A 15,470-nucleotide genomic window follows, 5' to 3' on the forward strand; every position below is an offset into this window, starting at 1 on the left:
GATGGATAGACAAATGGGTGACAGATGGATTATAGATGATAGATGGATGATGAGTGGATAGATAGACTAATGATAGATGGATGGATTGATGGATGATGGAAGGATGGAAAAATGTATGGATGATGAATGGACAATAGATTGATGTCTGGTGGATGGATAGACGAATATATGACAAATGGATAATTAGATAGATGGATTGATAGATGATTGAAGGATGGCTGGGTGGATGGATGCTCAATTGACAGATATGTGGATGGATAGACAAATGGGTGACGGATGGATTATAGATGATAGATGGATGATGAGTGGATAGATAGACAAATGATAGATGGATGGATTGATGGATGATGGAAGGATGGATAGACGTATGGATGATGGATGGGTGATAGATGGACGATAGATTGATGTTGAGTGGATGGATAGACGGATATATGACAGATGGATGAATAGATAGGTGGATTGATAGATGATCGAAGGATGGATGGATGGATGCTCGATTGACAGATATGTGGATGGATAGACAAATGGGTGACGGATGGATTATAGATGATAGATGGATGATGAATGGATAGATAGACAAATGATAGATGGATGGATTGATGGATGATGGAAGGATGGATAGACATATGGATGATGGATGGAAGATAGATGGATGATAGATTGATGTCGGGTGGATGGATAGACGGATATATGACAAATGGATGAATAGATAGGTGGATTGATAGATGATTGAAGGATGGATGATGGATGCTAGATTGACAGATATGTGGATGGATAGACAAATGGGTGACGGATGGATTATAGATGATAGATGGATGATGAGTGGATAGATAGACAAATGATAGATGGATGGATTGACGGATGATGGAAGGATGGATAGACATATGGATGATGGATGGACGATAGATTGATGTTGGGTGGATGGATCGACGGATACATGACGAATGGATGAATAGATAGGTGGGTTGATAGATGATCGAAGGATGGATAGATTTATGGATGGATGGATGGTAGACTGACATAAATGTGAGTGGATAGACTATTGGGTGATGGACGGACTATAGATGATAGATGCATGATGGTGGATGGATAGACAGATGGATGGATGATAGATGGATGAATAGATAGGTGGATTGATAGATGATCAAAGGATGAATAGACATATGGATGGATGGTAGATTGACAGATATGTGAGTGGATAGACGAATGGGTGATGGACAGACTATAGATGATAGATGCATGATTGTGGATGGATAGACAGATGGATGAATAGATAGGTGGATTGATAGATGATTGAAGGATGGATAGACATATGGATGGATGGTAGATTGACAGATATGTGAGTGGATAGACGAATGGGTGATGGACAGACTATAGATGATAGATGCATGATGGTGGATGGATAGACAGATAGATGGATGATAGATGGATGAATAGATAAGTGGATTGATAGATGATCGAAAGATGGATAAATGTATGGATGGATGGATGGTAGATTGACAGATATGTGAGTGGATAGACGAATGGGTGATGGACGGACTATAGATGATAGATGCATGATGGTGGATGGATAGACAGATGGATGAATAGATAGGTGGATTGATAGATGATCGAAGGATGGATAGATGTATGGATGGATGGATGGTATACTGACATATATGTGAGTGGATAGATGAATGGGTGATGGATGGACTATAGATGATAGATGCACGATGGTGGATGGATAGACAGATGGATGGATGAATAGATAGGTGGATTGATGGATGATAGGTGTACATTGTAGGTAGAGGGATAGGTGGATGAATGGATAAACATATGAATATATAGATCAATAAATAGATGGATGGGGATGGATGGAAGACAGGTGCACAATAGACAGTAGGTGGAGGGATAGATGGATGATAGACAGATGATAGATGAATGATGGACAGATGGATTAATGGATGGATCCATGGCTGATCGACGTATGGATTATAAATGGATGGATTGATGAAAAATCGAGAGATAGATGGATGAATAGACGGATGGGTGATGGATGGATGGATTATAGATGGTAGATGGACAATAGATGGATGGGATGGATAGACGGACGGATGGATGAATATACTGATGTGATGTGTATGTATATATATATATATATATATATATATATATATATATATATATATATATATATATATATATATATATATATATATATATATATATATATATATGTCTATCAAATCTCCTGATGATTGAGGGAAACCCCTCATGAAACAGGCATGTAGAGATGAAATAGTCTGGTGATTTTTCCCACATATATATATATATATATATATATATATATATATATATATATATATATATATATATATATATATATATATATATATATATATATATATATATATATATATATATATATATATATATGTGTATATATATATATATATATATATATATATATATATATATATATGTGGGAAAAATACCTCTACAGGCCTGTTTCATGAGGGGTTTCCCTCAATCATCAGGAGATTTGATAGACATACAGTATATATATATATATATATACTGAGAGTGTGAGTCAAAAGTGAGTATTATGTGCAGGCTGAATGCCACCCCAAGGTGTACCTAATGCAGTGTCCATGCGTGTGTGTGTTTTCACGGCTGCCAAAGGATCTTTGCGTTTAGCATCCATCTTGGGCGCGCAAAACGCGCCGCCGCTTTATTGCGTTTATTGGCGACGGCGGCGTGAAAATGGTTAAATATTTGAGGAGCGGCAGGATGATGAAGAGTCGAGCGCTGGCGGGGCTTTTCTGCAGCGGTCGATACACCATCCTCCCCCTCACCCTCCCCCTCACCCTCACCCCTCCCCCCCCCCCCCCGTAAAGGAGGGAAACCCCTTGCTGGGGAGGGGAAGGTGGGTGAACAGTCTGCGGTGAAAGTGAAAGTTCCTTTTTTTTTTTTCTCACCCCCCCTCTCTCTCTCTCTCTGTCTCGTAGGAGTCTGTGATCAGCGGCGAGCACGAGTGGAGCTGACGCTGACCTCGGCTTAAACCAGGGTGAGTGCGGTCATGTGACCTCCCCCTCCCACATCCATCACAGGGGTGACTCAGGGCTTTACGGGAAGGTTGGGTCAGGTGAGGTGAGGGGGGGAAGGGAGGGGCGGCATGTTGCAATATTGGCTTTATTTTAACAAAAAAAATCTTAGGGTACATCAAACACATGTTTATTTTTGCAAGTTTGTCCTTCAATAAAATAGTGAACATACTAGACAACTTGTCTTTTAGTGGTAAGTAAACAAACATGCTGACATATGCAGTGACATATTGTGTCAGTTATCTACCTATTATTTTGTCAACATTATGAAGCACAAGCGGTAGAAAATGAATTATTAATCCACTTGTTCATTTACTGTTGATATCTGCTTACTTTCTATTTTAACATGTTCTATCTACACTTCTGTTAAAATGTAATAATCACTTACTCTTCTCTTGTGTGGATACTTTACATTAGTTTTGAATGATACCACACCTTTAGGTATCAATCCGATACCAAGTAGCAACAGGATCACACATTGGTCATATTCAAAGTCCTCATGTGTCCAGGGACGTATTTATAAACAAGGTGTTGGGGGACAGCTACTTTTTAGAGGCGGTATAGTACTGAATATGATTCATTAGTATCGCGGTACTATACCAATACAGGTATACCGTACAACCCTACTTTGGACATAACTTGTATTTGACTTGGCACTTTTGCATTCATATTTTCCAGTTTTTTTACATTTTTGTTGTGTTTTGCTTGGTCTGAGAAGTAAAAGATGTGCATATGTTGTTGATATTCAGTGTTTTATTGTTTATAGTTAATATTGTAAATCCCACTTTCTTTATTTTCATGTACATTTTGGGTGTTCCATTCAGTAAGAAAACTGTAAAATTCCATTCCGTTTTTTTGAGGTGGTCTGTCATAACTTTTTTTAGAACTATCGGACATTGTGACTTTTGGTATTAGTGTTCCGGAAAAACAGGGACCCAAACACACATACTGTACAGCATATTTTTACAGCTAAATGTGTATATATCATTTATATACACATACCAATACCGGTATACCGTACAACCCTACTTTGTACATAACTTGTATTTGACTTGACACTTTGCATTCATATTTTGCTGTTTTTGTTTAGCATTTTTGTTGTGTTTTGCTTGATTGTAAAAGGTACACAACTATCGAGGAGCTCATATGTTCATATGTTGTTAATATTCAGTGTTTTATTGTTCATAGTTAATATTGTAAATCCCACTTTCTTTATTTTCATGTACATTTTGGGTGTCCCATCAGTAAAAAAACTGTAAAATTCCTTTCGGTTTTTTTGAGGTGGTCTGTCATAACTTTTTTAGAATTATCAGACATTGTGACTTTTGGTATTAGTGTTCCTGGAAAAAAAGGGACCCAAACACACATACTGTACAGCAGATTTTTACAGCTAAATGTGTTTATATCATTTATACACACATATTCATACCAGTGTTTCCCATAAACTGCCAAGATACCTGTGGCGGTGGGGGCGTAGCTATGGGCGTGGTCACCATGACATCATCGAGTAATTTGCATAATTTACTACAATGATATGATTTTCTCTAAAAAGGCTCAAAAAATGTATACTAACTAATTAATAATAACAGTTTTGTTTTAAACGTCCATCCATCCATCCATCCATTTTACAATATAATTACAACACTTTATGTACATATTTATATACAGATTTGAACAATAAGTTATTCACTGAAATATATTTATTAATTGTGGTTCTTACAAAAAATATATCTTGTAAAATATAAAAGCTAAAATGTCTCTTAAAGCTCTGCCCCTTTAATTAGTGCATACTAAATAATTTAACTTTAGCCTACTACTACAACCATATTATTTACCAGCAACATAAAGTGAAACAGAGGCAGAGGTGTCCTGCCACAGTCAGTAACAAATAAACAGAAAACAGTAGTGGTCAAACACAAATAAGGCAACAAGAGAAGTATCCTACACTTCTCTTTTGTAAAGTAAATCTGAACAGCCTATATGGGCATCTACATCAACTATATGATTTGCCTGAGAAGCTGGACAGGACAAAAAAAAATAATAATAATAAAAAATATATATATACATATATATATATATTTTTTTTTTTTTTTAATTTGTGGCGGACGTAATTCTTTCGTGGCGGGCCGCCACAAATAAATGAATGTGTGGGAAACACTGCATACCAATACCGGTATACCGTACAACCCTACTTTGTACATAACTTGTATTGGACCTGACACTTTGCATTCATATTTTGCTGTTTTTTTTTTTAGCATTTTTGTTGTGTTTTGCTTGATTGTAAAAGGTACACAACTATCAAGGAAATGGTCTGAGAAGCAAAATATGTTCATATGTTGTTAATATTCAGTGTTTTATTGTTCATAGTTAATATTGAAAATCACACTTTCTTTATTTTATTGTACATTTTGGGTGTCTCATTCAGTAAAAAAACTGTAAAATTCCATTCCGTTTTTTTGAGGTGATCCGTCATAACTTTTGTGACTTTTGGTATTAGTGTTCCTGTAAAAAATACATAACTTGTATTTGACTTGATTAAAAATTGGGTCGAATTGCATGCAACAAAACCCGTTTTCTTTGAAGTAATATAGAAATTGATCAGAGCTGTTTATCTATTTTATGGGGGAATGTAGTCAATCATAGAACTGGCAGCCAATGTTATTAAAAAGTATAGATTCGGGAATCGGGAATCGTTATGAATAGAGAATCGATTCTAAATGGAATCGTTACCCTGAGAATCAAATCGCCCAAAGATCCACAGCCCTATAATGTGCGTAGTCGTCACACAGTGTGTACCCAGTTTCATCACTAAACTTACAGTGGGTGTTTTTTGTAGAGCCGTGCGAGAAATTTCAAGTCACCAGTGCTGCTGGCAAGATGCTTTGACCTATTTCCGCCCTTCTTTTGGGAGTAGAAGACGTCGGTGTGCGGTAAGAGACGAGTCGGGTCGTATCAAAACATAATTCCTGCCTAATCTGGTTAGCCTCTGGCCGTGGAGGGGTTAGTCCGTCTGTCTGTAAGCCGGTCCAGACTCGGGCTGCGTGCCGCTCAGACCTGCTTACGTGAGTGAACCAGTCCCGTAGACTTGAAGGCCGCCCCGCTCCCCAGCCCGGACCGCAGGTTAGTCAGCTATTTGTAGTCCACACGCCGAAATGTGTAGCCTCGTCATTTCGGGGACTTCTCGCCCAGGTGCGGATGAGCAGCTCGCGCTCATGTGGCGAGCGCCACGGCGGCTATTTATCCCGCTTGATATTAAAAAACACCAGAAAAAGGAGAGAGGCGGCGAGGGCGGGGGGGGGCGTCTTTTGCGCTTTAGTCCTCCCGGGGCTAAATCCGGAGCGCCATAAGTCAGAGGCGAGGGCGAGGGCGAGGGGGGAGGATTGATGTCCGCGTCCGCGTGTTGGCGTGGCGGCGTCACGGCGAGGGGAAAAAAAAAGGCCTGAATAATTCAACGCTCACATTATTTTTCCCTCGCCGCGTTCGCGTTCGAGCCCGACCGGGGGGTGTCGGGGAAAGTCGAGCGGGTTTTTGAGGGCGCCGAGCGCCGTGTTGGGACGGGAACGGAAAAAAAGGCCACATATTTTATTTATGTGTCAAAAAGTGAGGGCGTGTCACCTGATCTCGAGGATGATGTCGCTCCATCCGAGCGGATCGATGCCTCCAGACCGGAGGAGGCGGGATGAAACCTTCCTATCGATTCCTCAAAGGAATCTCACGTTTGGCGTTTTGTTGAAATCAGCTGTCAGCGGCCGTGTTTTTAAAAAATGCCAACATGGCACTGCCATGGTTTGTACGATCAATTTAAGGTGTTTTTTTACGACAAAGTGCTGTAAATTTACCATCAATATAATGTGTTTTTTTACGACAAAGTGCTGTAAATTTACCATCAATATAATGTGTTTTTTTACGACAAAGTGCTGTAAATTTACAATCAATTTAACATTTTTTTTTACGATCAATTTAAGTTGTTTTTTACGACAAAGTGCTGTAAATTTACAATCAATTCAGCGTGGTTTGTACGATCAATTTAAGGTATTTTTTTTACGACAAAGTGCTGTAAATTTACCATCAATATAATGTGTTTTTTTACGACAAAGTGCTGTAAATTTACAATCAATTTAACATTTTTTTTAACGATCAATTTAAGGTGTTTTTTTACGACAAAGTGCTGTAAATTTACAATCAATTTAGCGTGGTTTGTACGATCAATTTAAGGTGTTTTTTTACGACAAAGTGCTGTAAATTTACCATCAATATAATGTGTTTTTTTACGACAAAGTGCTGTAAATTTACCATCAATATAGTGTGTTTTTTTACGACAAAGTGCTGTAAATTTACCATCAATATAATGTGTTTTTTTACGACAAAGTGCTGTAAATTTACCATCAATATAACGTGTTTTTTTACGACAAAGTGCTGTAAATTTACAATCAATTTAACATTTTTTTTTACGATCAATTTAAGGTGTTTTTTTACGACAAAGTGCTGTAAATTTACAATCAATTTAGCGTGGTTTGTACGATCAATTTAAGGTGTTTTTTTACGACAAAGTGCTGTAAATTTACCATCAATATAACGTGTTTTTTTACGACAAAGTTCTGTAAATTTACAATCGATTTAGCGTGTTTTTTACATTAAAGTGCTGTAAATTTAAAAAATATTCAAGCACATTTTTTTGTTGTACTTTACTGATTTTCATTCAAACTAGAGATGTCCGATAATGGCTTTTTTTGCCGATATTCCGATATTGTCCAACTCTTAATTACTGATTCCGATATCAACCGATACCTGATTATTATGCCTAATTTTGTTGTGATGCCCCCGCTGGATGCATTAAACAATGTAACAAGGTTTTCCCAAAATAAATCAACTCAAGTTATGGAAAAAAAAAATGCCAACATGGCACTGCCATGGTTTGTACGATCAATTTAAGGTGTTTTTTTACGACAAAGTGCTGTAAATTTACCATCAATATAATGTGTTTTTTTACGACAAAGTGCTGTAAATTTACCATCAATATAATGTGTTTTTTTACGACAAAGTGCTGTAAATTTACAATCAATTTAACATTTTTTTTTACGATCAATTTAAGGTGTTTTTTTACGACAAAGTGCTGTAAATTTACAATCAATTTAGCGTGGTTTGTACGATCAATTTAAGGTATTTTTTTACGACAAAGTGCTGTAAATTTACCATCAATATAACGTGTTTTTTTACGACAAAGTTCTGTAAATTTACAATCGATTTAGCGTGTTTTTTACATTAAAGTGCTGTAAATTTAAAAAATATTCAAGCACATTTTTTTGTTGTACTTTACTGATTTTCATTAAAACTAGAGATGTCCGATAATGGCTTTTTTGCCGATATTCCGATATTGCCCGACTCTTAATTACCGATTCCGATATCAACCGATACCTGATTATTATGCCTAATTTTGTTGTGATGCCCCCGCTGGATGCATTAAACAATGTAACAAGGTTTTCCCAAAATAAATCAACTCAAGTTATGGAAAAAAAAAATGCCAACATGGCACTGCCATATTTATTATTGAAGTCACAAAGTGCATTATTTTTTTTTAACATGCCTCAAAACAGCAGCTTGGAATTTGGGACATGCTCTCCCTGAGAGAGCATGAGGAGGTTGAGGTGGGCGGGGTTTTAGCGTCCCGGAAGAGTTAGTGCTGCAAGGGGTTCTGGGTATTTGTTCTGTTGTGTTTATGTTGTGTTACGGTGCGGAAATGTGTTTGTCATTCTTGTCTGGTGTGGGTTCACAGTGTGGCGCATATTTGTAACAGTGTTAAAGTTGTTTATGCGGACACCCTCAGTGTGACCTGTATGGCTGTTGACCAAGTATGACTTGCATTCACTTGTGTGTGTGAAAAGCCGTAGATATTATGTGACCGGGTTTATTGGCGCTCTGTACTTCTCCCTACGTCCGTGTACACAGCGGCGTTTTAAAAAGTCATAAATGTTACATTTTGAAACCAATACCGATCATTTACGATATTACATTTTAAAGCATTTATCGGCCGATAATATCGGCAGTCCGATATTATCGGACATCTCTAATTAAAACACTCAACTTTGAAGAAAAACTTAAGCAAACACTATTTTTTCCGTTTTCTGTTTCCGGCTAGCGTAACATCGTGGACCTGGGCTTTCCGATTTTCGGTTTTTATCGACAAGTTTTCGCCAAAAGATTTTCGTGTACTGTTTGGGTTATGGCGGTGTTTTTCAACCTTTTCTGAGCCGAGGCACATTTTTTTCATTGAAAAAAATCTCAGGGCACACCACCAGCAGAAACAATTAAAAAATTAAACTCAGCAGCCGATATTGACCGATTATTTGGATTTTTTTTGGTGTTTTCCGGTATGTAGTGTTTTAGTTCTTGTCTGACGCTCCTATTTTGTTGTTGATTGTCATGTCATGTACGGATGTACTTTGTGGACCGTCCGTCTGCTGCTCCACACGCTGTAAGTCTTTGCTGTCGTCCAGCATTCTGTTTTTGTTGACTTTGCAGCCAGTTCAGTTTTCATTTCGTTCTGCATAGCCATCCCTAAGCTTCAATGCCTTTTGTTTATCTTTTGTTTTTGTGTTTGTGTGTCGTCTGCATATTGTGATCACCACAAAACATGTTCCCGACGTCTACAAAGCATTTAGCTACCTGCTGCCACCTACTGATATGGAAGAGTAGTACACGGTTACTCTGCCAAACTCTAGACAGCGCAGACAATAATTACTGGTTTGCAAAGAATATTAGGTGAAATTACGTAATGTCCCACGGCACACCAAACGATAATCTCACGGTACACTAGTGGTTGAAAAACACCGGGTTATGGTACGGCCAACTTCAGGATCATTCCGCAGAGCCGGGTGTCGTTCTTGAAAACATACATTAGGACAGACCGTGGCAAAATACAACCCGTAATGATTTTCAATCCGGCTCGCCGGACGTTCTACATAATTTTTTTTAGACCTTTAACTTTAAAACTGTCACCGCCATCATGATGTGCAGTGCTGTTTTTTAAAGTCTCGAACTATAGAAAGTATTCCAATGGTCGAAATCTGCCCTTTTGGGTGTTATAGGAGTTATTACGGTCATCTACGTCACAGCAGCTCAGACCGGGAACAAACCAGAGTGGGCGGCGTGTTTAGTTTATTTAGTTGAGTTTATTAAGGATCCCCATTAGTCTACACCGCAGTAGAGACTATTCTTCCTGGGGTCCGGGCAAAAAATATCACATAATCACAAGTCACATCTACTCAGTGGCCTGGTGGTTAGAGTGTCCGCCATACAAAAAAAAAAAAATGCCTTTGTAAGGTAAGAATACTAACAATCACTCGTAAACGTGTTAGCATATTAGCTAATGCTAACGATGCTAGCGTCATTACATTACGACGGCACGTGCAAATATGCATGAAAACACTCCTAAAAACACCACACATGGGACAGTTTAGTAAGTATGGATTGTTTTAGTTACATTGTAAAATTTACAAACGTTGCTTGGAGTGACGAATGAATAATCCGTACGAGTAGAAACGCTATGGACGGCTGGAAGATGAGTGCGGCACTCCCCGTAAATGAACCTGCAGGGAGCGAACTCGTCCATAAGATGGCGCCATAGCACAAACAATAAAACTTTTTTGTTTCCTAAGCTATTTTTTATAAGGGCTGTTATCGGAGGAAAATCTATAAATGACCAACTCGGTGGACTAGTGGTTAGAGTGTCCGCACTGAGATCAGGTAGGTTGTGGGTTCAAACCCCGGCCGAGTCATACCAAAGACTATAAAAATGCGACCAATTTATGGGACCCTGCTTGGCACTCAGCATCAAGGGTTGGAATTGGGGGTTTAAATCACCAAAAATTATTCCCGAGCGCGGCCACCGCTGCTGCTCACTGCTCCCCTCACCTCCCAGGGGGTGATCAAGGGTGATGGGTCAATCGATGTAACGTGTTTTTTACGACAAAGTGCTGTAAATTTACGATCAATTTAACGTGTTTTTTACGACAAAATGCTGTAAATTTACAATCAATTAAGCGTGGTTTTTACAATCAATTTAACGTGTTTTTACGACAAAGTGCTGTAAATTTACCATAAATATAACGTGTTTTTTTACGACAAAGTGCTGCAAATTTACAATCGATTTAGCGTGTTTTTTGCAACAAAGTGCTGTAGATTTACCATCAATATAACATGTTTTTTTACGATCAATTTAAGGTGTTTTTTAAGACAAAGTGCTGTAAATTTACAATCAATTTAGCGTGGTTTGTACGATCAATTTAAGGTGTTTTTTACGACAAAGTGCTGTAAATTTACTATCAATTTAACATTTTTTTATGATAAATTGAACGTGTTTTTTTACAAAATAGTGCTGTAAATTTACAATCAATTTAACATGTTTTTTACGAAATAGTGCTGTAAATTGACAATCAATTTAACGTGTTTTTTACAAAATAGTGCTGTAAGTTTACAATTAATTTAACATGTTTTTTACAAAATAGTGCTGTGAATTTACAATCAATTTAACGTGTTTTTTACGACAAAGTGCTGTAAATGTACAATCAATTTAACGTGGTTTTTACGACAAAGTGCTGTAAACTTACAATCAATTTAGCGTGGTTTTTACAATAAATTTAAGGTGTTTCTTACGACAAAGTGCTGTAAATTTACAATCAATTTAGCGTGGTTTGTACGATCAATTTAAGGTGTTTTTTTACGACAAAGTGCTGTAAATTTACAATCAATTTAACTTTTTTTTTTACGATCAATTTAAGGTGTTTTTTACGACAAAGTGCTGTAAATTTACAATCAATTTAGCGTGGTTTGTACGATCAATTTAAGGTGTTTTTTACGACAAAGTGCTGTAAATTTTCCATCAATATAACGTGTTTTTTTACGACAAAGTGCTGTAAATTTACAATCGATTTAGCGTGTTTTTTACATCAAAGTGCTGTAAATTTACAATCAATTTAAAAAAAAAAATTTACGATCAATTTAAGGTGTTTTTTACGATAAAGTGCTGTAAATTTACAATCAATTTAGCGTGGTTTGTACGATCAATTTAAGGTGTTTTTTACGACAAAGTGCTGTAAATTTACCATCAATATAACGTGTTTTTTTACGACAAAGTGCTGTAAATTTACAATCGATTTAGCGTGTTTTTTACATCAAAGTGCTGTAAATTTACAATCAATTTAAAAAAAAAAATTACGATCAATTTAAGGTGTTTTTTACGATAAAGTGCTGTAAATTTACAATCAATTTAGCGTGGTTTGTACGATCAATTTAAGGTGTCTTTTACGACAAAGTGCTGTAAATTTTTGATCAATTTAACGTGTTTTTTATGATAAATTTAACATGTTTTTTACGACAAAGTGCTATAAATTTACAATTAATTTCACACGTTTTTTACGACAAAGTGCTGTAAATTTACAATCCGTTTAACGTATCTTTTACGAAATAGTGCTGTAAATTTACAATCAATTTAACGTGGTTTTTACGACAAAGTGCTGTAAATTTACAATCAATTTAGCGTGGTTTTTACAATCAATTTAAGGTGGTTTTTACGACAAAGTGCTGTAAATTTACAATCGATTTAATGTGTTTTTTAGGATCAATTTAACATGGTTTTTACGACGAAGTGCTATAAATTTACAATCAATTTAACGTGTTTTTTATGACAAAGTGCTGTAAATATACAATCAATTTAACATGTTTTTTACAATCAATTTACGGCGGTTTTTATGACAAAACACTGTACACTTACAATCAATTTAATGCGTTTTTTACGATCAATTTAACGTGATTTTTACGACAAAGTGCTGTAAATTCACATTCAATTTGACGTGATTTTTACGACAAAGTGCTGTAAATTTACAATCAATTTAACGTGTTTTTCTACGACAAATGCAGAGAAAAATGTCGCCACACCTAGTGTGTGTGTGACAATCATCGGTACGTTAAATTGGCTGCACCGTCTTATAAGCTGCAAGGTTTAAAGTGTAGGGAAAAAAAGGTGTGGCTTATAGTTTTTTTGTCTCCTTGGCACTTTTTTGAAGCGGATTTCTATGAACTATGGCGCGGACCTCTGAGCGAAGTTCCAAAGCGGCGCCCCGGACTCGTTTGTGTTCAAGATGGACTCGCGTGCTGGTCTCATGTCCACACGTGACCTTCCAGCAGCGACAATCTGACCTCATAAAGTGTCACGGCTCGCCTTCCCTTCGCCGGCGGTACGAGTCTCCCATAGCAACCAGCGCACAAACACCCCCCCCCCCCATGTAACGACTCTGTGATCCAGGCCATAATAAGCGTAATCCCTCCCCAAATCTGTTTTTTAAACACAGCCGTGCGTGTGCAGCTGCTCGTCACATTCCTAAATATCTCCGGGAGAGAAAACACGCGGCGGCCACCCACGCTACGGCAGCTGACCGCGCGCAACAACCCCGCTTAGCGTCTAATTGCTTCAAGGACGCCTCGGACTTTCTCCGCCGGACGGCCCCCGGTTGACGGCGGCCTCGAGGCCCTGCGTGACTTCACGGTTGGCACGGCGACAAGGCAGGAAGTGGGGGCTGAAATTAAAGAGCAGTTAAGGACGAGCGAGGGGGGTGGGGGGGAGGGGGGGACTGAGCGGCGGCGTGCGAGGGCCATAAAAGGGATAGTTTAAGCATTGATCGAGAGCAACGCTGCAAAATGGCAGCTGTAAATCAATTTTATCTCGGAGGAGCTAAAGAGTGTTTTCTAATGAGGTTAATGCCACATAATGGCCGAATTCCTCGGCTTAAAGACGCCCTCAAGGTGGCGGCGAGAGATGAATGTCGCCGAGCGGAAGGAGGCCATCTCGCCTCGGCTGCCTTTCGTCTTCAAACGCCACCGCGCTTCGTCGGTCGCCAACTTCGCTTCCTGCGCCCTGCCGGCCTTTCCGGTTACCGGACGGCCGCGGGACACTTTTACGGCCACGCCCCTCCCGCCGGCCGAGTCTTGTCCACACAACCGGAGGCGCTCGCCATTTTTGCTGGAGATGTCAAATAATGAAGGAGTTCCAACCTATTTGAGTTTGATCGCCGGGAGAAAAATCGGTCGATTGCGCGGAGTTCGCCAGAATTTTTCACGTGTTTTTTTACGACAAAGCGCTGCTAATTTACAATCGCTTTAACGTGGTTTTTACGACAAAGTGCTGTAAATTTATAATCATTTTAATGTATTTTTTACGATCAGTTTAACGTGTTTTTTACAACAAATTGCTGTAAATTTACAATCATTTTAACATGTTTTTTACGATCAATTTAACGTGTTTTTTTCAACAAAGTGCTGTAAATTTATAATCATTTTAATGTATTTTTTACGATCAGTTTAAAGTGGTTTTTACAACAAAGTGCTGTAAATTTACAATCATTTTAATGTATTTTTTACCATCAGTTTAATGTGGTTTTTACAACAAAGTGCTGTAAATTTACAATGAATTTAACATGTTTTTTTACGATCAATTTAACATGTTTTTTACAACTAAGTGCTGTAAATTTACAATGAATTTAACATGTTTTTTTACGATCAATTTAACATGTTTTTTACAACAAAGTGCTGCAAATTTGCAATTAATTTAACATGTTTTTTTACGATCAATTTAACGTGTTTTTTACAACAAAGTGCTGTAAATTTACAATCATTTTAATGTATTTTTTACGATCAGTTTAACGTGGTTTTTACAACAAAGTGCTGTAAATTTACAATGAATTTAACATGTTTTTTTACGATCAATGTAACGTGTTTTTTACAACAAAGTGCTGTAAATTTACAATTAATTTAACATGTTTTTTTATGATCAATTTAACGTGGTTTTTACGACAAAGTGCTGTAATATTACAATTAATTTAACGTGTTTTTTACAATCAATTTAGCCGGTTTTTTACTATCAATTTAACATGTTTTTTTACAACAAATTGCTGTAAATTTACAATCAATTTAACATGGTTTTTACAACAAAGTGCTGTAAATTTACAATCAAATTAATGTGTTTTTTACAACAAAGTGCTGTAAATTTATAATCAATTTTACGTGTTTTTTACGATCAATTTAACATGTTTTTTTACAACAAATTGCTGTCAATTTACAATCAATTTAACATGTTTTTTTATGATCAATTTAACATGGTTTTTACGACAAAGTGCTGTAGATTTACAATCAATTTAACATATTTTTTACGACAAAGTGCTGCGAATTTACAATACAATTAATGAGGTTTTTACGACAAAGTGCTGCGAATTTACAATACATTTAATGAGGTTTTTACGACAAAGTGCTGTAAATTTACAATCATCTTAACGTGTTTTTTCCGATCAATTCAACGTGTTTTTTACAACAAAGTGCTGTAAATTTACAAAAAAATTA

The 15,470-nt window shown here is 37.2% G+C and overlaps 1 protein-coding gene across 1 annotated transcript in view; it reads left to right on the forward strand.

The window, feature by feature from the left end:
- The first annotated feature begins 2,985 nt into the window (after positions 1-2,985).
- The window catches only part of LOC133665297 (zinc finger protein 536-like), a 235,562-nt gene continuing 223,077 nt past the window's right edge, over positions 2,986-15,470 (forward strand). Inside the window, exon 1 of the mRNA XM_062070558.1 lies at positions 2,986-3,046. The gene's annotated coding sequence lies outside the window, so the exon portion shown is untranslated. The remainder of the gene's footprint in view (positions 3,047-15,470) is intronic.

Source organism: Entelurus aequoreus, linkage group LG02, assembly GCF_033978785.1.
Source record: "Entelurus aequoreus isolate RoL-2023_Sb linkage group LG02, RoL_Eaeq_v1.1, whole genome shotgun sequence".
Classification (NCBI taxonomy): Eukaryota; Metazoa; Chordata; class Actinopteri; order Syngnathiformes; family Syngnathidae; genus Entelurus; species Entelurus aequoreus.